At 37.5% G+C, this 20,810-nt stretch overlaps 23 non-coding genes across 23 annotated transcripts; all 23 read left to right on the forward strand.

The window, feature by feature from the left end:
* Positions 1 to 501: 501 nt before the first annotated feature.
* Positions 502 to 573, forward strand: TRNAG-UCC (transfer RNA glycine (anticodon UCC)). Its single transcript has one exon. It is a non-coding gene; the product is annotated as a tRNA-Gly (tRNA).
* A 428-nt stretch (positions 574 to 1,001) lies between these two features.
* TRNAG-UCC (transfer RNA glycine (anticodon UCC)) lies at positions 1,002 to 1,073 on the forward strand. Its single transcript has one exon. It is a non-coding gene; the product is annotated as a tRNA-Gly (tRNA).
* Positions 1,074 to 2,001: 928 nt separating this feature from the next.
* Positions 2,002 to 2,073, forward strand: TRNAG-UCC (transfer RNA glycine (anticodon UCC)). Its single transcript has one exon. It is a non-coding gene; the product is annotated as a tRNA-Gly (tRNA).
* Positions 2,074 to 3,865: 1,792 nt separating this feature from the next.
* TRNAG-UCC (transfer RNA glycine (anticodon UCC)) lies at positions 3,866 to 3,937 on the forward strand. The gene has a single exon. It is a non-coding gene; the product is annotated as a tRNA-Gly (tRNA).
* Positions 3,938 to 4,365: 428 nt separating this feature from the next.
* On the forward strand, positions 4,366 to 4,437 carry TRNAG-UCC (transfer RNA glycine (anticodon UCC)). Its single transcript has one exon. It is a non-coding gene; the product is annotated as a tRNA-Gly (tRNA).
* A 428-nt stretch (positions 4,438 to 4,865) lies between these two features.
* On the forward strand, positions 4,866 to 4,937 carry TRNAG-UCC (transfer RNA glycine (anticodon UCC)). Its single transcript has one exon. It is a non-coding gene; the product is annotated as a tRNA-Gly (tRNA).
* A 428-nt stretch (positions 4,938 to 5,365) lies between these two features.
* TRNAG-UCC (transfer RNA glycine (anticodon UCC)) lies at positions 5,366 to 5,437 on the forward strand. Its single transcript has one exon. It is a non-coding gene; the product is annotated as a tRNA-Gly (tRNA).
* A 927-nt stretch (positions 5,438 to 6,364) lies between these two features.
* TRNAG-UCC (transfer RNA glycine (anticodon UCC)) lies at positions 6,365 to 6,436 on the forward strand. The gene has a single exon. It is a non-coding gene; the product is annotated as a tRNA-Gly (tRNA).
* Positions 6,437 to 7,364: 928 nt separating this feature from the next.
* TRNAG-UCC (transfer RNA glycine (anticodon UCC)) lies at positions 7,365 to 7,436 on the forward strand. Its single transcript has one exon. It is a non-coding gene; the product is annotated as a tRNA-Gly (tRNA).
* Positions 7,437 to 7,864: 428 nt separating this feature from the next.
* TRNAG-UCC (transfer RNA glycine (anticodon UCC)) lies at positions 7,865 to 7,936 on the forward strand. The gene has a single exon. It is a non-coding gene; the product is annotated as a tRNA-Gly (tRNA).
* Positions 7,937 to 8,864: 928 nt separating this feature from the next.
* On the forward strand, positions 8,865 to 8,936 carry TRNAG-UCC (transfer RNA glycine (anticodon UCC)). The gene has a single exon. It is a non-coding gene; the product is annotated as a tRNA-Gly (tRNA).
* Positions 8,937 to 9,864: 928 nt separating this feature from the next.
* TRNAG-UCC (transfer RNA glycine (anticodon UCC)) lies at positions 9,865 to 9,936 on the forward strand. The gene has a single exon. It is a non-coding gene; the product is annotated as a tRNA-Gly (tRNA).
* A 927-nt stretch (positions 9,937 to 10,863) lies between these two features.
* On the forward strand, positions 10,864 to 10,935 carry TRNAG-UCC (transfer RNA glycine (anticodon UCC)). The gene has a single exon. It is a non-coding gene; the product is annotated as a tRNA-Gly (tRNA).
* Positions 10,936 to 11,863: 928 nt separating this feature from the next.
* Positions 11,864 to 11,935, forward strand: TRNAG-UCC (transfer RNA glycine (anticodon UCC)). Its single transcript has one exon. It is a non-coding gene; the product is annotated as a tRNA-Gly (tRNA).
* A 428-nt stretch (positions 11,936 to 12,363) lies between these two features.
* On the forward strand, positions 12,364 to 12,435 carry TRNAG-UCC (transfer RNA glycine (anticodon UCC)). The gene has a single exon. It is a non-coding gene; the product is annotated as a tRNA-Gly (tRNA).
* A 928-nt stretch (positions 12,436 to 13,363) lies between these two features.
* TRNAG-UCC (transfer RNA glycine (anticodon UCC)) lies at positions 13,364 to 13,435 on the forward strand. The gene has a single exon. It is a non-coding gene; the product is annotated as a tRNA-Gly (tRNA).
* A 928-nt stretch (positions 13,436 to 14,363) lies between these two features.
* On the forward strand, positions 14,364 to 14,435 carry TRNAG-UCC (transfer RNA glycine (anticodon UCC)). The gene has a single exon. It is a non-coding gene; the product is annotated as a tRNA-Gly (tRNA).
* Positions 14,436 to 15,862: 1,427 nt separating this feature from the next.
* TRNAG-UCC (transfer RNA glycine (anticodon UCC)) lies at positions 15,863 to 15,934 on the forward strand. The gene has a single exon. It is a non-coding gene; the product is annotated as a tRNA-Gly (tRNA).
* A 927-nt stretch (positions 15,935 to 16,861) lies between these two features.
* Positions 16,862 to 16,933, forward strand: TRNAG-UCC (transfer RNA glycine (anticodon UCC)). The gene has a single exon. It is a non-coding gene; the product is annotated as a tRNA-Gly (tRNA).
* A 928-nt stretch (positions 16,934 to 17,861) lies between these two features.
* On the forward strand, positions 17,862 to 17,933 carry TRNAG-UCC (transfer RNA glycine (anticodon UCC)). The gene has a single exon. It is a non-coding gene; the product is annotated as a tRNA-Gly (tRNA).
* A 428-nt stretch (positions 17,934 to 18,361) lies between these two features.
* Positions 18,362 to 18,433, forward strand: TRNAG-UCC (transfer RNA glycine (anticodon UCC)). Its single transcript has one exon. It is a non-coding gene; the product is annotated as a tRNA-Gly (tRNA).
* A 793-nt stretch (positions 18,434 to 19,226) lies between these two features.
* On the forward strand, positions 19,227 to 19,298 carry TRNAG-UCC (transfer RNA glycine (anticodon UCC)). The gene has a single exon. It is a non-coding gene; the product is annotated as a tRNA-Gly (tRNA).
* A 928-nt stretch (positions 19,299 to 20,226) lies between these two features.
* TRNAG-UCC (transfer RNA glycine (anticodon UCC)) lies at positions 20,227 to 20,298 on the forward strand. Its single transcript has one exon. It is a non-coding gene; the product is annotated as a tRNA-Gly (tRNA).
* The last annotated feature ends 512 nt before the right edge of the window (positions 20,299 to 20,810 follow it).

Here is a 20,810-nt window from a genome sequence, read left to right on the forward strand (position 1 = left end):
AGCATTGTTGGTATAGTGGTGAGCATAGCTGCCTTCCAAGCTGTTGACCCGGGTTCGATTCCCGGCCAATGCATCCTTTTCCTTATGTGCTGTTTTCGCACTTATAGTTGTTGCTTAAGATATGCTCAGATGACAAGGTCCATAGAAAATGTTAAAATCTTTGTAGAAATCATGATTCCTTCTTAGCAGATGACTTTTGATTCCACCACTGCCTGATTAAAGATTTGTAAATACATTTTACAAAGTTCACTGAGGTGCCATATGCAAGTAAATCGAAGGTCTTTTCTTTTCTCAGTTTTGATACCACTGTATGTAAGTTCATTGGTGCATAAAAACCTTAAGTATGGATGAGCCTAAATATTGAATTGTGAATGTCATGCAATTTGCCAATTTTGTTTGAATATCTTCCACCAATGGTGCTACAGCGCAGGCTATAAATATCTTTCAAACAGTTGTTGTGATTTCCATATTGGCCACTATATGCATGCAAAAAGAGCTCAAGCATTGGTGGTATAGTGGTGAGCATAGCTGCCTTCCAAGCAGTTGACCCGGGTTCGATTCCCGGCCAATGCATCCTTTTCCTTATGTGCTGTTTTCGCACTTATAGTTGTTGCTTAAGATATGCTCAGATGACAAGGTCCATAGAAAATGTTAAAATCTTTGTAGAAATCATTATTCCTTCTTAGCAGATGACTTTTGATTCCACCACTGCCTGATTAAAGATTTGTAAATACATTTTACAAAGTTCACTGAGGTGCCATATGCAAGTAAATCGAAGGTCTTTTCTTTTCTCAGTTTTGATACCACTGTATATCAGTTCAATGGTGCATAAAAACCTTAAGTATGGATGAGCCTAAATCTTGAATTGGGAATGTCATGCAATTTGCCAATTTTGTTTGAATATCTTCCACCAATGGTGCTACAGCGCAGGCTATAAATATCTTTCAAACAGTTGTTGTGATTTCCATATTGGCCACTATATGCATTCGAAAAGAGCTCAAGCATTGGTGGTATAGTGGTGAGCATAGCTGCCTTCCAAGAAGTTGACCCGGGTTCGATTCCCGGCCAATGCATCCTTTTCCTTATGTGCTGTTTTCACACTTATAGTTGTTGCTTAAGATATGCTCAGATGACAAGGTCCATAGAAAATGTTAAAATCTTTGTAGAAATCATGATTCCTTCTTAGCAGATGACTTTTGATTCCACCACTGCCTGATTAAAGATTTGTAAATACATTTTACACAGTTCACTGAGGTGCCATATGCAAGTAAAACGAAGGTCTTTTCTATTCTCAGTTTTTATACCACTGTATATCAGTTCAATGGTGCATAAAAACCTTAAGTATGGATGAGCCTAAATCTTGAATTGTGAATGTCATGCAATTTGCCAATTTTGTTTGAATATCTTCCACCAATGGTGCTACAGCGCAGGCTATAAATATCTTTCAAACAGTTGTTGTGATTTCCATATTGGCCACTATATGCATCGAAAAAGCACTCAAGCATTGTTGGTATAGTGGTGAGCATAGCTGCCTTCCAAGTAGGTGACCCGGGTTCGATTCCCGGCCAATGCATCCTTTTCCTTATGTGCTGTTTTCGCACTTATAGTTGTTGCTTAAGATATGCTCAGATGACAAGGTCCATAGAAAATGTTAAAATCTTTGTAGAAATCATGATTCCTTCTTAGCAGATGACTTTTGATTCCACCACTGCTTGATTAAAGATATGTAAATACATTTTACAAAGTTCACTGAGGTGCCATATGCAAATAAATCGAAGGTCTTTTCTTTTCTCAGTTTTGATACCACTGTATGTCAGTTCAATGGTGCATAAAAACCTTAAGTATGGATGAGCCTAAATCTTGAATTGTGAATGTCATGCAATTTGCCAATTTTGTTTGAATATCTTCCACCAATGGTGCTACAGCGCAGGCTATAAATATCTTTCAAACAGTTGTTGTGATTTCCATATTGGCCACTATATGCATTGAAAAAGCGCTCAAGCATTGGTGGTATAGTGGTGAGCATAGCTGCCTTCCAAGCAGTTGACCCGGGTTCGATTCCCGGCCAATGCATCCTTTTCCTTATGTGCTGTTTTCGCACTTATAGTTGTTGCTTAAGATATGCTCAGATGACAAGGTCCATAGAAAATGTTAAAATCTTTGTAGAAATCATGATTCCTTCTTAGCAGATGACTTTTGATTCCACCACTGCCTGATTAAAGATTTGTAAATACATTTTACAAAGTTCACTGAGGTGCCATATGCAAGTAAATCAAAGGTCTTTTCTTTTCTCAGTTTTGATACCACTGTATATCAGTTCAATGGTGCATAAAAACCTTAAGTATGGATGAGCCTAAATCTTGAATTGTGAATGTCATGCAATTTTCCAATTTTGTTTGAATATCTTCCACCAATGGTGCTACAGCGCAGGCTATAAATATCTTTCAAACAGTTGTTGTGATTTCCATATTGGCCACTATATGTATTCGAAAAGAGCTCAAGCATTGGTGGTATAGTGGTGAGCATAGCTGCCTTTCTAGCAGTTGACCCGGTTCGATTCCCGGACAATGCATCCTTTTCCTTATGTGCTGTTTTCGCACTTATAGTTGTTGCTTAAGATATGCTCAGATGACAAGGTCCATAGAAAATGTTAAAATCTTTGTAGAAATCATGATTCCTTCTTAGCAGATGACTTTTGATTCCACCACTGCCTGATTAAAGATTTGTAAATACATTTTACACAGTTCACTGAGGTGCCATATGCAAGTAAAACTAAGGTCTTTTCTATTCTCAGTTTTTATACCACTGTATATCAGTTCAATGGTGCATAAAAACCTTAAGTATGGATGAGCCTAAATCTTGAATTGTGAATGTCATGCAATTTGCCAATTTTGTTTGAATATCTTCCACCAATGGTGCTACAGCGCAGGCTATAAATATCTTTCAAACAGTTGTTGTGATTTCCATATTGGCCACTATATGCATTCAAAAAGAGTTCAAGCATTGGTGGTATAGTAGTGAGCATAGCTGCCTTCCAAGCAATTGAACCGGGTTCGATTCCCGGCCAATGCATCCTTTTCCTTATGTGCTGTTTTCGCACTTATAGTTGTTGCTTAAGATATGCTCAGATGACAAGGTCCATAGAAAATGTTAAAATCTTTGTAGAAATCATGATTCCTTCTTAGCAGATGACTTTTGATTCCACCACTGCATGATTAAAGATTTGTAAACACATTTTACACAGTTCACTGAGGTGCCATATGCAAGTACATCAAAGGTCTTTTCTTTTCTCAGTTTTGATACCACCGTATATCAGTTCAATGGTGCATAAAAACCTTAAGTATGGATGAGCCTAAATCTTGAATTGTGAATGTCATGCAATTTGCCAATTTTGTTTGAATATCTACCACCAATGGTGCTACAGCGCAGGCTATAAAAATCTTTCAAACAGTTGTTGTGATTTCCATATTGGCCACTATATGCATTTGAAAAGTGCTCAAGCATTGGTGGTATAGTGGTGAGCATAGCTGCCTTCCAAGCAGTTGACCCGGGGTCGATTCCCAGCCAATGCATCCTTTTCCTTATGTGCTGTTTTCGCATTTTACAAAGTTCACTGAGGTGCCATATGCAAGTAAATCGAAGGTCTTTTCTTTTCTCAGTTTTGATACCACTGTATGTAAGTTCATTGGTGCATAAAAACCTTAAGTATGGATGAGCCTAAATCTTGAATTGTGAATGTCATGCAATTTGCCAATTTTGTTTGAATATCTTCCACCAATGGTGCTACAGCGCAGGCTATAAATATCTTTCAAACAGTTGTTGTGATTTCCATATTGGCCACTATATGCAATTGAAAAGAGCTCAAGCATTGGTGGTATAGTGGTGAGCATAGCTGCCTTCCAAGCAGTTGACCCGGGTTCGATTCCCGGCCAATGCATCCTTTTCCTTATGTGCTGTTTTCGCACTTATAGTTGTTGCTTAAGATATGCTCAGATGACAAGGTCCATAGAAAATGTTAAAATCTTTGTAGAAATCATGATTCCTTCTTAGCAGATGACTTTTGATTCCACCACTGCCTGATTAAAGATTTGTAAATACATTTTACAAAGTTCACTGAGGTGCCATATGCAAGTAAATCAAAGGTCTTTTCTTTTCTCAGTTTTGATACCACTGTATATCAGTTCAATGGTGCATAAAAACCTTAAGTATGGATGAGCCTAAATCTTGAATTGTGAATGTCATGCAATTTTCCAATTTTGTTTGAATATCTTCCACCAATGGTGCTACAGCGCAGGCTATAAATATCTTTCAAACAGTTGTTGTGATTTCCATATTGGCCACTATATGTATTCGAAAAGAGCTCAAGCATTGGTGGTATAGTGGTGAGCATAGCTGCCTTCCAAGCAGTTGACCCGGGTTCGATTCCCGGCCAATGCATCCTTTTCCTTATGTGCTGTTTTCGCACTTATAGTTGTTGCTTAAGATATGCTCAGATGACAAGGTCCATAGAAAATGTTAAAATCTTTGTAGAAATCATGATTCCTTCTTAGCAGATGACTTTTGATTCCACCACTGCCTGATTAAAGATTTGTAAATACATTTTACACAGTTCACTGAGGTGCCATATGCAAGTAAAACTAAGGTCTTTTCTATTCTCAGTTTTTATACCACTGTATATCAGTTCAATGGTGCATAAAAACCTTAAGTATGGATGAGCCTAAATCTTGAATTGTGAATGTCATGCAATTTGCCAATTTTGTTTGAATATCTTCCACCAATGGTGCTACAGCGCAGGCTATAAATATCTTTCAAACAGTTGTTGTGATTTCCATATTGGCCACTATATGCATTCGAAAAGAGTTCAAGCATTGGTGGTATAGTGGTGAGCATAGCTGCCTTCCAAGCAGTTGACCCGGGTTCGATTCCCGGCCAATGCATCCTTTTCCTTATGTGCTGTTTTCGCACTTATAGTTGTTGCTTAAGATATGCTCAGATGACAAGGTCCATAGAAAATGTTAAAATCTTTGTAGAAATCATGATTCCTTCTTAGCAGATGACTTTTGATTCCACCACTGCCTGATTAAAGATTTGTAAATACATTTTACACAGTTCACTGAGGTGCCATATGCAAGTAAAACGAAGGTCTTTTCTATTCTCAGTTTTTATACCACTGTATATCAGTTCAATGGTGCATAAAAACCTTAAGTATGGATGAGCCTAAATCTTGAATTGTGAATGTCATGCAATTTGCCAATTTTGTTTGAATATCTTCCACCAATGGTGCTACAGCGCAGGCTATAAATATCTTTCAAACAGTTGTTGTGATTTCCATATTGGCCACTATATGCATTGAAAAAGCGCTCAAGCATTGGTGGTATAGTGGTGAGCATAGCTGCCTTCCAAGCAGTTGACCCGGGTTCGATTCCCGGCCAATGCATCCTTTTCCTTATGTGCTGTTTTCGCACTTATAGTTGTTGCTTAAGATATGCTCAGATGACAAGGTCCATAGAAAATGTTAAAATCTTTGTAGAAATCATGATTCCTTCTTAGCAGATGACTTTTGATTCCACCACTGCCTGATTAAAGATTTGTAAATACATTTTACAAAGTTCACTGAGGTGCCATATGCAAGTAAATCAAAGGTCTTTTCTTTTCTCAGTTTTGATACCACTGTATATCAGTTCAATGGTGCATAAAAACCTTAAGTATGGATGAGCCTAAATCTTGAATTGTGAATGTCATGCAATTTTCCAATTTTGTTTGAATATCTTCCACCAATGGTGCTACAGCGCAGGCTATAAATATCTTTCAAACAGTTGTTGTGATTTCCATATTGGCCACTATATGTATTCGAAAAGAGCTCAAGCATTGGTGGTATAGTGGTGAGCATAGCTGCCTTTCTAGCAGTTGACCCGGTTCGATTCCCGGACAATGCATCCTTTTCCTTATGTGCTGTTTTCGCACTTATAGTTGTTGCTTAAGATATGCTCAGATGACAAGGTCCATAGAAAATGTTAAAATCTTTGTAGAAATCATGATTCCTTCTTAGCAGATGACTTTTGATTCCACCACTGCCTGATTAAAGATTTGTAAATACATTTTACACAGTTCACTGAGGTGCCATATGCAAGTAAAACTAAGGTCTTTTCTATTCTCAGTTTTTATACCACTGTATATCAGTTCAATGGTGCATAAAAACCTTAAGTATGGATGAGCCTAAATCTTGAATTGTGAATGTCATGCAATTTGCCAATTTTGTTTGAATATCTTCCACCAATGGTGCTACAGCGCAGGCTATAAATATCTTTCAAACAGTTGTTGTGATTTCCATATTGGCCACTATATGCATTCGAACAGAGTTGAAGCATTGGTGGTATAGTGGTGAGCATAGCTGCCTTCCAAGCAGTTGACCCGGGTTCGATTCCCGGCCAATGCATCCTTTTCCTTATGTGCTGTTTTCGCACTTATAGTTGTTGCTTAAGATATGCTCAGATGACAAGGTCCATAGAAAATGTTAAAATCTTTGTAGAAATCATGATTCCTTCTTAGCAGATGACTTTTGATTCCACCACTGCCTGATTAAAGATTTGTAAATACATTTTACAAAGTTCACTGAGGTGCCATATGCAAGTAAATCAAAGGTCTTTTCTTTTCTCAGTTTTGATACCACTGTATATCAGTTCAATGGTGCATAAAAACCTTAAGTATGGATGAGCCTAAATCTTGAATTGTGAATGTCATGCAATTTTCCAATTTTGGTGGAATATCTTCCACCAATGGTGCTACAGCGCAGGCTATAAATATCTTTCAAACAGTTGTTGTGATTTCCATATTGGCCACTATATGTATTCGAAAAGAGCTCAAGCATTGGTGGTATAGTGGTGAGCATAGCTGCCTTTCTAGCAGTTGACCCGGGTTCGATTCCTGGACAATGCATCCTTTTCCTTATGTGCTGTTTTCGCACTTATAGTTGTTGCTTAAGATATGCTCAGATGACAAGGTCCATAGAAAATGTTAAAATCTTTGTAGAAATCATGATTCCTTCTTAGCAGATGACTTTTGATTCCACCACTGCCTGATTAAAGATTTGTAAATACATTTTACACAGTTCACTGAGGTGCCATATGCAAGTAAAACGAAGGTCTTTTCTATTCTCAGTTTTTATACCACTGTATATCAGTTCAATGGTGCATAAAAACCTTAAGTATGGATGAGCCTAAATCTTGAATTGTGAATGTCATGCAATTTGCCAATTTTGTTTGAATATCTTCCACCAATGGTGCTACAGCGCAGGCTATAAATATCTTTCAAACAGTTGTTGTGATTTCCATATTGGCCACTATATGCATTGAAAAAGCGCTCAAGCATTGGTGGTATAGTGGTGAGCATAGCTGCCTTCCAAGCAGTTGACCCGGGTTCGATTCCCGGCCAATGCATCCTTTTCCTTATGTGCTGTTTTCGCACTTATAGTTGTTGCTTAAGATATGCTCAGATGACAAGGTCCATAGAAAATGTTAAAATCTTTGTAGAAATTATGATTCCTTCTTAGCAGATGACTTTTGATTCCACCACTGCCTGATTAAAGATTTGTAAATACATTTTACAAAGTTCACTGAGGTGCCATATGCAAGTAAATCAAAGGTCTTTTCTTTTCTCAGTTTTTATACCACTGTATATCAGTTCAATGGTGCATAAAAACCTTAAGTATGGATGAGCCTAAATCTTGAATTGTGAATGTCATGCAATTTGCCAATTTTGTTTGAATATCTTCCACCAATGGTGCTACAGCGCAGGCTATAAATATCTTTCAAACAGTTGTTGTGATTTCCATATTGGCCACTATATGCATTGAAAAAGCGCTCAAGCATTGGTGGTATAGTGGTGAGCATAGCTGCCTTCCAAGCAGTTGACCCGGGTTCGATTCCCGGCCAATGCATCCTTTTCCTTATGTGCTGTTTTCGCACTTATAGTTGTTGCTTAAGATATGCTCAGATGACAAGGTCCATAGAAAATGTTAAAATCTTTGTAGAAATCATGATTCCTTCTTAGCAGATGACTTTTGATTCCACCACTGCCTGATTAAAGATTTGTAAATACATTTTACAAAGTTCACTGAGGTGCCATATGCAAGTAAATCAAAGGTCTTTTCTTTTCTCAGTTTTGATACCACTGTATATCAGTTCAATGGTGCATAAAAACCTTAAGTATGGATGAGCCTAAATCTTGAATTGTGAATGTCATGCAATTTTCCAATTTTGTTTGAATATCTTCCACCAATGGTGCTACAGCGCAGGCTATAAATATCTTTCAAACAGTTGTTGTGATTTCCATATTGGCCACTATATGTATTCGAAAAGAGCTCAAGCATTGGTGGTATAGTGGTGAGCATAGCTGCCTTTCTAGCAGTTGACCCGGGTTCGATTCCTGGACAATGCATCCTTTTCCTTATGTGCTGTTTTCGCACTTATAGTTGTTGCTTAAGATATGCTCAGATGACAAGGTCCATAGAAAATGTTAAAATCTTTGTAGAAATCATGATTCCTTCTTAGCAGATGACTTTTGATTCTACCACTGCCTGATTAAAGATTTGTAAATACATTTTACACAGTTCACTGAGGTGCCATATGCAAGTAAAACTAAGGTCTTTTCTATTCTCAGTTTTTATACCACTGTATATCAGTTCAATGGTGCATAAAAACCTTAAGTATGGATGAGCCTAAATCTTGAATTGTGAATGTCATGCAATTTGCCAATTTTGTTTGAATATCTTCCACCAATGGTGCTACAGCGCAGGCTATAAATATCTTTCAAACAGTTGTTGTGATTTCCATATTGGCCACTATATGCATTCGAAAAGAGTTGAAGCATTGGTGGTATAGTGGTGAGCATAGCTACCTTCCAAGCAGTTGACCCGGGTTCGATTCCCGGCCAATGCATCCTTTTCCTTATGTGCTGTTTTCGCACTTATAGTTGTTGCTTAAGATATGCTCAGATGACAAGGTCCATAGAAAATGTTAAAATCTTTGTAGAAATCATGATTCCTTCTTAGCAGATGACTTTTGATTCCACCACTGCCTGATTAAAGATTTGTAAATACATTTTACAAAGTTCACTGAGGTGCCATATGCAAGTAAATCAAAGGTCTTTTCTTTTCTCAGTTTTGATACCACTGTATATCAGTTCAATGGTGCATAAAAACCTTAAGTATGGATGAGCCTAAATCTTGAATTGTGAATGTCATGCAATTTTCCAATTTTGTTTGAATATCTTCCACCAATGGTGCTACAGCGCAGGCTATAAATATCTTTCAAACAGTTGTTGTGATTTCCATATTGGCCACTATATGTATTCGAAAAGAGCTCAAGCATTGGTGGTATAGTGGTGAGCATAGCTGCCTTTCTAGCAGTTGACCCGGGTTCGATTCCTGGACAATGCATCCTTTTCCTTATGTGCTGTTTTCGCACTTATAGTTGTTGCTTAAGATATGCTCAGATGACAAGGTCCATAGAAAATGTTAAAATCTTTGTAGAAATCATGATTCCTTCTTAGCAGATGACTTTTGATTCCACCACTGCCTGATTAAAGATTTGTAAATACATTTTACACAGTTCACTGAGGTGCCATATGCAAGTAAAACTAAGGTCTTTTCTATTCTCAGTTTTTATACCACTGTATATCAGTTCAATGGTGCATAAAAACCTTAAGTATGGATGAGCCTAAATCTTGAATTGTGAATGTCATGCAATTTGCCAATTTTGTTTGAATATCTTCCACCAATGGTGCTACAGCGCAGGCTATAAATATCTTTCAAACAGTTGTTGTGATTTCCATATTGGCCACTATATGCATTCGAAAAGAGTTCAAGCATTGGTGGTATAGTGGTGAGCATAGCTGCCTTCCAAGCAGTTGACCCGGGTTCGATTCCCGGCCAATGCATCCTTTTCCTTATGTGCTGTTTTCGCACTTATAGTTGTTGCTTAAGATATGCTCAGATGACAAGGTCCATAGAAAATGTTAAAATCTTTGTAGAAATCATGATTCCTTCTTAGCAGATGACTTTTGATTCCACCACTGCCTGATTAAAGATTTGTAAATACATTTTACACAGTTCACTGAGGTGCCATATGCAAGTAAAACTAAGGTCTTTTCTATTCTCAGTTTTTATACCACTGTATATCAGTTCAATGGTGCATAAAAACCTTAAGTATGGATGAGCCTAAATCTTGAATTGTGAATGTCATGCAATTTTCCAATTTTGTTTGAATATCTTCCACCAATGGTGCTACAGCGCAGGCTATAAATATCTTTCAAACAGTTGTTGTGATTTCCATATTGGCCACTATATGTATTCGAAAAGAGCTCAAGCATTGGTGGTATAGTGGTGAGCATAGCTGCCTTTCTAGCAGTTGACCCGGTTCGATTCCCGGACAATGCATCCTTTTCCTTATGTGCTGTTTTCGCACTTATAGTTGTTGCTTAAGATATGCTCAGATGACAAGGTCCATAGAAAATGTTAAAATCTTTGTAGAAATCATGATTCCTTCTTAGCAGATGACTTTTGATTCCACCACTGCCTGATTAAAGATTTGTAAATACATTTTACACAGTTCACTGAGGTGCCATATGCAAGTAAAACTAAGGTCTTTTCTATTCTCAGTTTTTATACCACTGTATATCAGTTCAATGGTGCATAAAAACCTTAAGTATGGATGAGCCTAAATCTTGAATTGTGAATGTCATGCAATTTGCCAATTTTGTTTGAATATCTTCCACCAATGGTGCTACAGCGCAGGCTATAAATATCTTTCAAACAGTTGTTGTGATTTCCATATTGGCCACTATATGCATTCGAACAGAGTTGAAGCATTGGTGGTATAGTGGTGAGCATAGCTGCCTTCCAAGCAGTTGACCCGGGTTCGATTCCCGGCCAATGCATCCTTTTCCTTATGTGCTGTTTTCGCACTTATAGTTGTTGCTTAAGATATGCTCAGATGACAAGGTCCATAGAAAATGTTAAAATCTTTGTAGAAATCATGATTCCTTCTTAGCAGATGACTTTTGATTCCACCACTGCCTGATTAAAGATTTGTAAATACATTTTACAAAGTTCACTGAGGTGCCATATGCAAGTAAATCAAAGGTCTTTTCTTTTCTCAGTTTTGATACCACTGTATATCAGTTCAATGGTGCATAAAAACCTTAAGTATGGATGAGCCTAAATCTTGAATTGTGAATGTCATGCAATTTTCCAATTTTGGTGGAATATCTTCCACCAATGGTGCTACAGCGCAGGCTATAAATATCTTTCAAACAGTTGTTGTGATTTCCATATTGGCCACTATATGTATTCGAAAAGAGCTCAAGCATTGGTGGTATAGTGGTGAGCATAGCTGCCTTTCTAGCAGTTGACCCGGGTTCGATTCCTGGACAATGCATCCTTTTCCTTATGTGCTGTTTTCGCACTTATAGTTGTTGCTTAAGATATGCTCAGATGACAAGGTCCATAGAAAATGTTAAAATCTTTGTAGAAATCATGATTCCTTCTTAGCAGATGACTTTTGATTCCACCACTGCCTGATTAAAGATTTGTAAATACATTTTACACAGTTCACTGAGGTGCCATATGCAAGTAAAACGAAGGTCTTTTCTATTCTCAGTTTTTATACCACTGTATATCAGTTCAATGGTGCATAAAAACCTTAAGTATGGATGAGCCTAAATCTTGAATTGTGAATGTCATGCAATTTGCCAATTTTGTTTGAATATCTTCCACCAATGGTGCTACAGCGCAGGCTATAAATATCTTTCAAACAGTTGTTGTGATTTCCATATTGGCCACTATATGCATTGAAAAAGCGCTCAAGCATTGGTGGTATAGTGGTGAGCATAGCTGCCTTCCAAGCAGTTGACCCGGGTTCGATTCCCGGCCAATGCATCCTTTTCCTTATGTGCTGTTTTCGCACTTATAGTTGTTGCTTAAGATATGCTCAGATGACAAGGTCCATAGAAAATGTTAAAATCTTTGTAGAAATTATGATTCCTTCTTAGCAGATGACTTTTGATTCCACCACTGCCTGATTAAAGATTTGTAAATACATTTTACAAAGTTCACTGAGGTGCCATATGCAAGTAAATCAAAGGTCTTTTCTTTTCTCAGTTTTTATACCACTGTATATCAGTTCAATGGTGCATAAAAACCTTAAGTATGGATGAGCCTAAATCTTGAATTGTGAATGTCATGCAATTTGCCAATTTTGTTTGAATATCTTCCACCAATGGTGCTACAGCGCAGGCTATAAATATCTTTCAAACAGTTGTTGTGATTTCCATATTGGCCACTATATGCATTGAAAAAGCGCTCAAGCATTGGTGGTATAGTGGTGAGCATAGCTGCCTTCCAAGCAGTTGACCCGGGTTCGATTCCCGGCCAATGCATCCTTTTCCTTATGTGCTGTTTTCGCACTTATAGTTGTTGCTTAAGATATGCTCAGATGACAAGGTCCATAGAAAATGTTAAAATCTTTGTAGAAATCATGATTCCTTCTTAGCAGATGACTTTTGATTCCACCACTGCCTGATTAAAGATTTGTAAATACATTTTACAAAGTTCACTGAGGTGCCATATGCAAGTAAATCAAAGGTCTTTTCTTTTCTCAGTTTTGATACCACTGTATATCAGTTCAATGGTGCATAAAAACCTTAAGTATGGATGAGCCTAAATCTTGAATTGTGAATGTCATGCAATTTTCCAATTTTGTTTGAATATCTTCCACCAATGGTGCTACAGCGCAGGCTATAAATATCTTTCAAACAGTTGTTGTGATTTCCATATTGGCCACTATATGTATTCGAAAAGAGCTCAAGCATTGGTGGTATAGTGGTGAGCATAGCTGCCTTTCTAGCAGTTGACCCGGGTTCGATTCCTGGACAATGCATCCTTTTCCTTATGTGCTGTTTTCGCACTTATAGTTGTTGCTTAAGATATGCTCAGATGACAAGGTCCATAGAAAATGTTAAAATCTTTGTAGAAATCATGATTCCTTCTTAGCAGATGACTTTTGATTCTACCACTGCCTGATTAAAGATTTGTAAATACATTTTACACAGTTCACTGAGGTGCCATATGCAAGTAAAACTAAGGTCTTTTCTATTCTCAGTTTTTATACCACTGTATATCAGTTCAATGGTGCATAAAAACCTTAAGTATGGATGAGCCTAAATCTTGAATTGTGAATGTCATGCAATTTGCCAATTTTGTTTGAATATCTTCCACCAATGGTGCTACAGCGCAGGCTATAAATATCTTTCAAACAGTTGTTGTGATTTCCATATTGGCCACTATATGCATTCGAAAAGAGTTGAAGCATTGGTGGTATAGTGGTGAGCATAGCTACCTTCCAAGCAGTTGACCCGGGTTCGATTCCCGGCCAATGCATCCTTTTCCTTATGTGCTGTTTTCGCACTTATAGTTGTTGCTTAAGATATGCTCAGATGACAAGGTCCATAGAAAATGTTAAAATCTTTGTAGAAATCATGATTCCTTCTTAGCAGATGACTTTTGATTCCACCACTGCCTGATTAAAGATTTGTAAATACATTTTACAAAGTTCACTGAGGTGCCATATGCAAGTAAATCAAAGGTCTTTTCTTTTCTCAGTTTTGATACCACTGTATATCAGTTCAATGGTGCATAAAAACCTTAAGTATGGATGAGCCTAAATCTTGAATTGTGAATGTCATGCAATTTTCCAATTTTGTTTGAATATCTTCCACCAATGGTGCTACAGCGCAGGCTATAAATATCTTTCAAACAGTTGTTGTGATTTCCATATTGGCCACTATATGTATTCGAAAAGAGCTCAAGCATTGGTGGTATAGTGGTGAGCATAGCTGCCTTTCTAGCAGTTGACCCGGGTTCGATTCCTGGACAATGCATCCTTTTCCTTATGTGCTGTTTTCGCACTTATAGTTGTTGCTTAAGATATGCTTAGATGACAAGGTCCATAGAAAATGTTAAAATCTTTGTAGAAATCATGATTCCTTCTTAGCAGATGACTTTTGATTCCACCACTGCCTGATTAAAGATTTGTAAATACATTTTACACAGTTCACTGAGGTGCCATATGCAAGTAAAACTAAGGTCTTTTCTATTCTCAGTTTTTATACCACTGTATATCAGTTCAATGGTGCATAAAAACCTTAAGTATGGATGAGCCTAAATCTTGAATTGTGAATGTCATGCAATTTGCCAATTTTGTTTGAATATCTTCCACCAATGGTGCTACAGCGCAGGCTATAAATATCTTTCAAACAGTTGTTGTGATTTCCATATTGGCCACTATATGCATTCGAAAAGAGTTCAAGCATTGGTGGTATAGTGGTGAGCATAGCTGCCTTCCAAGCAGTTGACCCGGGTTCGATTCCCGGCCAATGCATCCTTTTCCTTATGTGCTGTTTTCGCACTTATAGTTGTTGCTTAAGATATGCTCAGATGACAAGGTCCATAGAAAATGTTAAAATCTTTGTAGAAATCATGATTCCTTCTTAGCAGATGACTTTTGATTCCACCACTGCCTGATTAAAGATTTGTAAATACATTTTACACAGTTCACTGAGGTGCCATATGCAAGTAAAACTAAGGTCTTTTCTATTCTCAGTTTTTATACCACTGTATATCAGTTCAATGGTGCATAAAAACCTTAAGTATGGATGAGCCTAAATCTTGAATTGTGAATGTCATGCAATTTTCCAATTTTGTTTGAATATCTTCCACCAATGGTGCTACAGCGCAGGCTATAAATATCTTTCAAACAGTTGTTGTGATTTCCATATTGGCCACTATATGTATTCGAAAAGAGCTCAAGCATTGGTGGTATAGTGGTGAGCATAGCTGCCTTTCTAGCAGTTGACCCGGTTCGATTCCCGGACAATGCATCCTTTTCCTTATGTGCTGTTTTCGCACTTATAGTTGTTGCTTAAGATATGCTCAGATGACAAGGTCCATAGAAAATGTTAAAATCTTTGTAGAAATCATGATTCCTTCTTAGCAGATGACTTTTGATTCCACCACTGCCTGATTAAAGATTTGTAAATACATTTTACAAAGTTCACTGAGGTGCCATATGCAAGTAAATCAAAGGTCTTTTCTTTTCTCAGTTTTGATACCACTGTATATCAGTTCAATGGTGCATAAAAACCTTAAGTATGGATGAGCCTAAATCTTGAATTGTGAATGTCATGCAATTTTCCAATTTTGTTTGAATATCTTCCACCAATGGTGCTACAGCGCAGGCTATAAATATCTTTCAAACAGTTGTTGTGATTTCCATATTGGCCACTATATGTATTCGAAAAGAGCTCAAGCATTGGTGGTATAGTGGTGAGCATAGCTGCCTTTCTAGCAGTTGACCCGGGTTCGATTCCTGGACAATGCATCCTTTTCCTTATGTGCTGTTTTCGCACTTATAGTTGTTGCTTAAGATATGCTTAGATGACAAGGTCCATAGAAAATGTTAAAATCTTTGTAGAAATCATGATTCCTTCTTAGCAGATGACTTTTGATTCCACCACTGCCTGATTAAAGATTTGTAAATACATTTTACACAGTTCACTGAGGTGCCATATGCAAGTAAAACTAAGGTCTTTTCTATTCTCAGTTTTTATACCACTGTATATCAGTTCAATGGTGCATAAAAACCTTAAGTATGGATGAGCCTAAATCTTGAATTGTGAATGTCATGCAATTTGCCAATTTTGTTTGAATATCTTCCACCAATGGTGCTACAGCGCAGGCTATAAATATCTTTCAAACAGTTGTTGTGATTTCCATATTGGCCACTATATGCATTCGAAAAGAGTTCAAGCATTGGTGGTATAGTGGTGAGCATAGCTGCCTTCCAAGCAGTTGACCCGGGTTCGATTCCCGGCCAATGCATCCTTTTCCTTATGTGCTGTTTTCGCACTTATAGTTGTTGCTTAAGATATGCTCAGATGACAAGGTCCATAGAAAATGTTAAAATCTTTGTAGAAATCATGATTCCTTCTTAGCAGATGACTTTTGATTCCACCACTGCCTGATTAAAGATTTGTAAATACATTTTACACAGTTCACTGAGGTGCCATATGCAAGTAAAACTAAGGTCTTTTCTATTCTCAGTTTTTATACCACTGTATATCAGTTCAATGGTGCATAAAAACCTTAAGTATGGATGAGCCTAAATCTTGAATTGTGAATGTCATGCAATTTTCCAATTTTGTTTGAATATCTTCCACCAATGGTGCTACAGCGCAGGCTATAAATATCTTTCAAACAGTTGTTGTGATTTCCATATTGGCCACTATATGTATTCGAAAAGAGCTCAAGCATTGGTGGTATAGTGGTGAGCATAGCTGCCTTTCTAGCAGTTGACCCGGTTCGATTCCCGGACAATGCATCCTTTTCCTTATGTGCTGTTTTCGCACTTATAGTTGTTGCTTAAGATATGCTCAGATGACAAGGTCCATAGAAAATGTTAAAATCTTTGTAGAAATCATGATTCCTTCTTAGCAGATGACTTTTGATTCCACCACTGCCTGATTAAAGATTTGTAAATACATTTTACACAGTTCACTGAGGTGCCATATGCAAGTAAAACTAAGGTCTTTTCTATTCTCAGTTTTTATACCACTGTATATCAGTTCAATGGTGCATAAAAACCTTAAGTATGGATGAGCCTAAATCTTGAATTGTGAATGTCATGCAATTTGCCAATTTTGTTTGAATATCTTCCACCAATGGTGCTACAGCGCAGGCTATAAATATCTTTCAAACAGTTGTTGTGATTTCCATATTGGCCACTATATGCATTCGAACAGAGTTGAAGCATTGGTGGTATAGTGGTGAGCATAGCTGCCTTCCAAGCAGTTGACCCGGGTTCGATTCCCGGCCAATGCATCCTTTTCCTTATGTGCTGTTTTCGCACTTATAGTTGTTGCTTAAGATATGCTCAGATGACAAGGTCCATAGAAAATGTTAAAATCTTTGTAGAAATCATGATTCCTTCTTAGCAGATGACTTTTGATTCCACCACTGCCTGATTAAAGATTTGTAAATACATTTTACAAAGTTCACTGAGGTGCCATATGCAAGTAAATCAAAGGTCTTTTCTTTTCTCAGTTTTGATACCACTGTATATCAGTTCAATGGTGCATAAAAACCTTAAGTATGGATGAGCCTAAATCTTGAATTGTGAATGTCATGCAATTTTCCAATTTTGGTGGAATATCTTCCACCAATGGTGCTACAGCGCAGGCTATAAATATCTTTCAAACAGTTGTTGTGATTTCCATATTGGCCACTATATGTATTCGAAAAGAGCTCAAGCATTGGTGGTATAGTGGTGAGCATAGCTGCCTTTCTAGCAGTTGACCCGGGTTCGATTCCTGGACAATGCATCCTTTTCCTTATGTGCTGTTTTCGCACTTATAGTTGTTGCTTAAGATATGCTCAGATGACAAGGTCCATAGAAAATGTTAAAATCTTTGTAGAAATCATGATTCCTTCTTAGCAGATGACTTTTGATTCCACCACTGCCTGATTAAAGATTTGTAAATACATTTTACACAGTTCACTGAGGTGCCATATGCAAGTAAAACGAAGGTCTTTTCTATTCTCAGTTTTTATACCACTGTATATCAGTTCAATGGTGCATAAAAACCTTAAGTATGGATGAGCCTAAATCTTGAATTGTGAATGTCATGCAATTTGCCAATTTTGTTTGAATATCTTCCACCAATGGTGCTACAGCGCAGGCTATAAATATCTTTCAAACAGTTGTTGTGATTTCCATATTGGCCACTATATGCATTGAAAAAGCGCTCAAGCATTGGTGGTATAGTGGTGAGCATAGCTGCCTTCCAAGCAGTTGACCCGGGTTCGATTCCCGGCCAATGCATCCTTTTCCTTATGTGCTGTTTTCGCACTTATAGTTGTTGCTTAAGATATGCTCAGATGACAAGGTCCATAGAAAATGTTAAAATCTTTGTAGAAATTATGATTCCTTCTTAGCAGATGACTTTTGATTCCACCACTGCCTGATTAAAGATTTGTAAATACATTTTACAAAGTTCACTGAGGTGCCATATGCAAGTAAATCAAAGGTCTTTTCTTTTCTCAGTTTTTATACCACTGTATATCAGTTCAATGGTGCATAAAAACCTTAAGTATGGATGAGCCTAAATCTTGAATTGTGAATGTCATGCAATTTGCCAATTTTGTTTGAATATCTTCCACCAATGGTGCTACAGCGCAGGCTATAAATATCTTTCAAACAGTTGTTGTGATTTCCATATTGGCCACTATATGCACTGAAAAAGCGCTCAAGCATTGGTGGTATAGTGGTGAGCATAGCTGCCTTCCAAGCAGTTGACCCGGGTTCGATTCCCGGCCAATGCATCCTTTTCCTTATGTGCTGTTTTCGCACTTATAGTTGTTGCTTAAGATATGCTCAGATGACAAGGTCCATAGAAAATGTTAAAATCTTTGTAGAAATCATGATTCCTTCTTAGCAGATGACTTTTGATTCCACCACTGCATGATTAAAGATTTGTAAACACATTTTACACAGTTCACTGAGGTGCCATATGCAAGTACATCAAAGGTCTTTTCTTTTCTCAGTTTTGATACCACCGTATATCAGTTCAATGGTGCATAAAAACCTTAAGTATGGATGAGCCTAAATCTTGAATTGTGAATGTCATGCAATTTGCCAATTTTGTTTGAATATCTACCACCAATGGTGCTACAGCGCAGGCTATAAAAATCTTTCAAACAGTTGTTGTGATTTCCATATTGGCCACTATATGCATTTGAAAAGTGCTCAAGCATTGGTGGTATAGTGGTGAGCATAGCTGCCTTCCAAGCAGTTGACCCGGGGTCGATTCCCAGCCAATGCATCCTTTTCCTTATGTGCTGTTTTCGCATTTTACAAAGTTCACTGAGGTGCCATATGCAAGTAAATCGAAGGTCTTTTCTTTTCTCAGTTTTGATACCACTGTATATCAGTTCAATGGTGCATAAAAACCTTAAGTATGGATGAGCCTAAATCTTGAATTGTGAATGTCATGCAATTTGCCAATTTTGTTTGAATATCTTCCACCAATGGTGCTACAGCGCAGGCTATAAATATCTTTCAAACAGTTGTTGTGATTTCCATATTGGCCACTATATGCATTGAAAAAGCGCTCAAGCATTGGTGGTATAGTGGTGAGCATAGCTGCCTTCCAAGCAGTTGACCCGGGTTCGATTCCCGGCCAATGCATCCTTTTCCTTATGTGCTGTTTTCGCACTTATAGTTGTTGCTTAAGATATGCTCAGATGACAAGGTCCATAGAAAATGTTAAAATCTTTGTAGAAATCATGATTCCTTCTTAGCAGATGACTTTTGATTCCACCACTGCCTGATTAAAGATTTGTAAATACATTTTACAAAGTTCACTGAGGTGCCATATGCAAGTAAATCAAAGGTCTTTTCTTTTCTCAGTTTTGATACCACTGTATATCAGTTCAATGGTGCATAAAAACCTTAAGTATGGATGAGCCTAAATCTTGAATTGTGAATGTCATGCAATTTTCCAATTTTGTTTGAATATCTTCCACCAATGGTGCTACAGCGCAGGCTATAAATATCTTTCAAACAGTTGTTGTGATTTCCATATTGGCCACTATATGTATTCGAAAAGAGCTCAAGCATTGGTGGTATAGTGGTGAGCATAGCTGCCTTTCTAGCAGTTGACCCGGGTTCGATTCCTGGACAATGCATCCTTTTCCTTATGTGCTGTTTTCGCACTTATAGTTGTTGCTTAAGATATGCTCAGATGACAAGGTCCATAGAAAATGTTAAAATCTTTGTAGAAATCATGATTCCTTCTTAGCAGATGACTTTTGATTCTACCACTGCCTGATTAAAGATTTGTAAATACATTTTACACAGTTCACTGAGGTGCCATATGCAAGTAAAACTAAGGTCTTTTCTATTCTCAGTTTTTATACCACTGTATATCAGTTCAATGGTGCATAAAAACCTTAAGTATGGATGAGCCTAAATCTTGAATTGTGAATGTCATGCAATTTGCCAATTTTGTTTGAATATCTTCCACCAATGGTGCTACAGCGCAGGCTATAAATATCTTTCAAACAGTTGTTGTGATTTCCATATTGGCCACTATATGCATTCGAAAAGAGTTGAAGCATTGGTGGTATAGTGGTGAGCATAGCTACCTTCCAAGCAGTTGACCCGGGTTCGATTCCCGGCCAATGCATCCTTTTCCTTATGTGCTGTTTTCGCACTTATAGTTGTTGCTTAAGATATGCTCAGATGACAAGGTCCATAGAAAATGTTAAAATCTTTGTAGAAATCATGATTCCTTCTTAGCAGATGACTTTTGATTCCACCACTGCCTGATTAAAGATTTGTAAATACATTTTACAAAGTTCACTGAGGTGCCATATGCAAGTAAATCAAAGGTCTTTTCTTTTCTCAGTTTTGATACCACTGTATATCAGTTCAATGGTGCATAAAAACCTTAAGTATGGATGAGCCTAAATCTTGAATTGTGAATGTCATGCAATTTTCCAATTTTGTTTGAATATCTTCCACCAATGGTGCTACAGCGCAGGCTATAAATATCTTTCAAACAGTTGTTGTGATTTCCATATTGGCCACTATATGTATTCGAAAAGAGCTCAAGCATTGGTGGTATAGTGGTGAGCATAGCTGCCTTTCTAGCAGTTGACCCGGGTTCGATTCCTGGACAATGCATCCTTTTCCTTA

The sequence above is a fragment of the Pseudophryne corroboree genome, chromosome 4 (assembly GCF_028390025.1).
Source record: "Pseudophryne corroboree isolate aPseCor3 chromosome 4, aPseCor3.hap2, whole genome shotgun sequence".
In the NCBI taxonomy this organism is placed as follows: Eukaryota; Metazoa; Chordata; class Amphibia; order Anura; family Myobatrachidae; genus Pseudophryne; species Pseudophryne corroboree.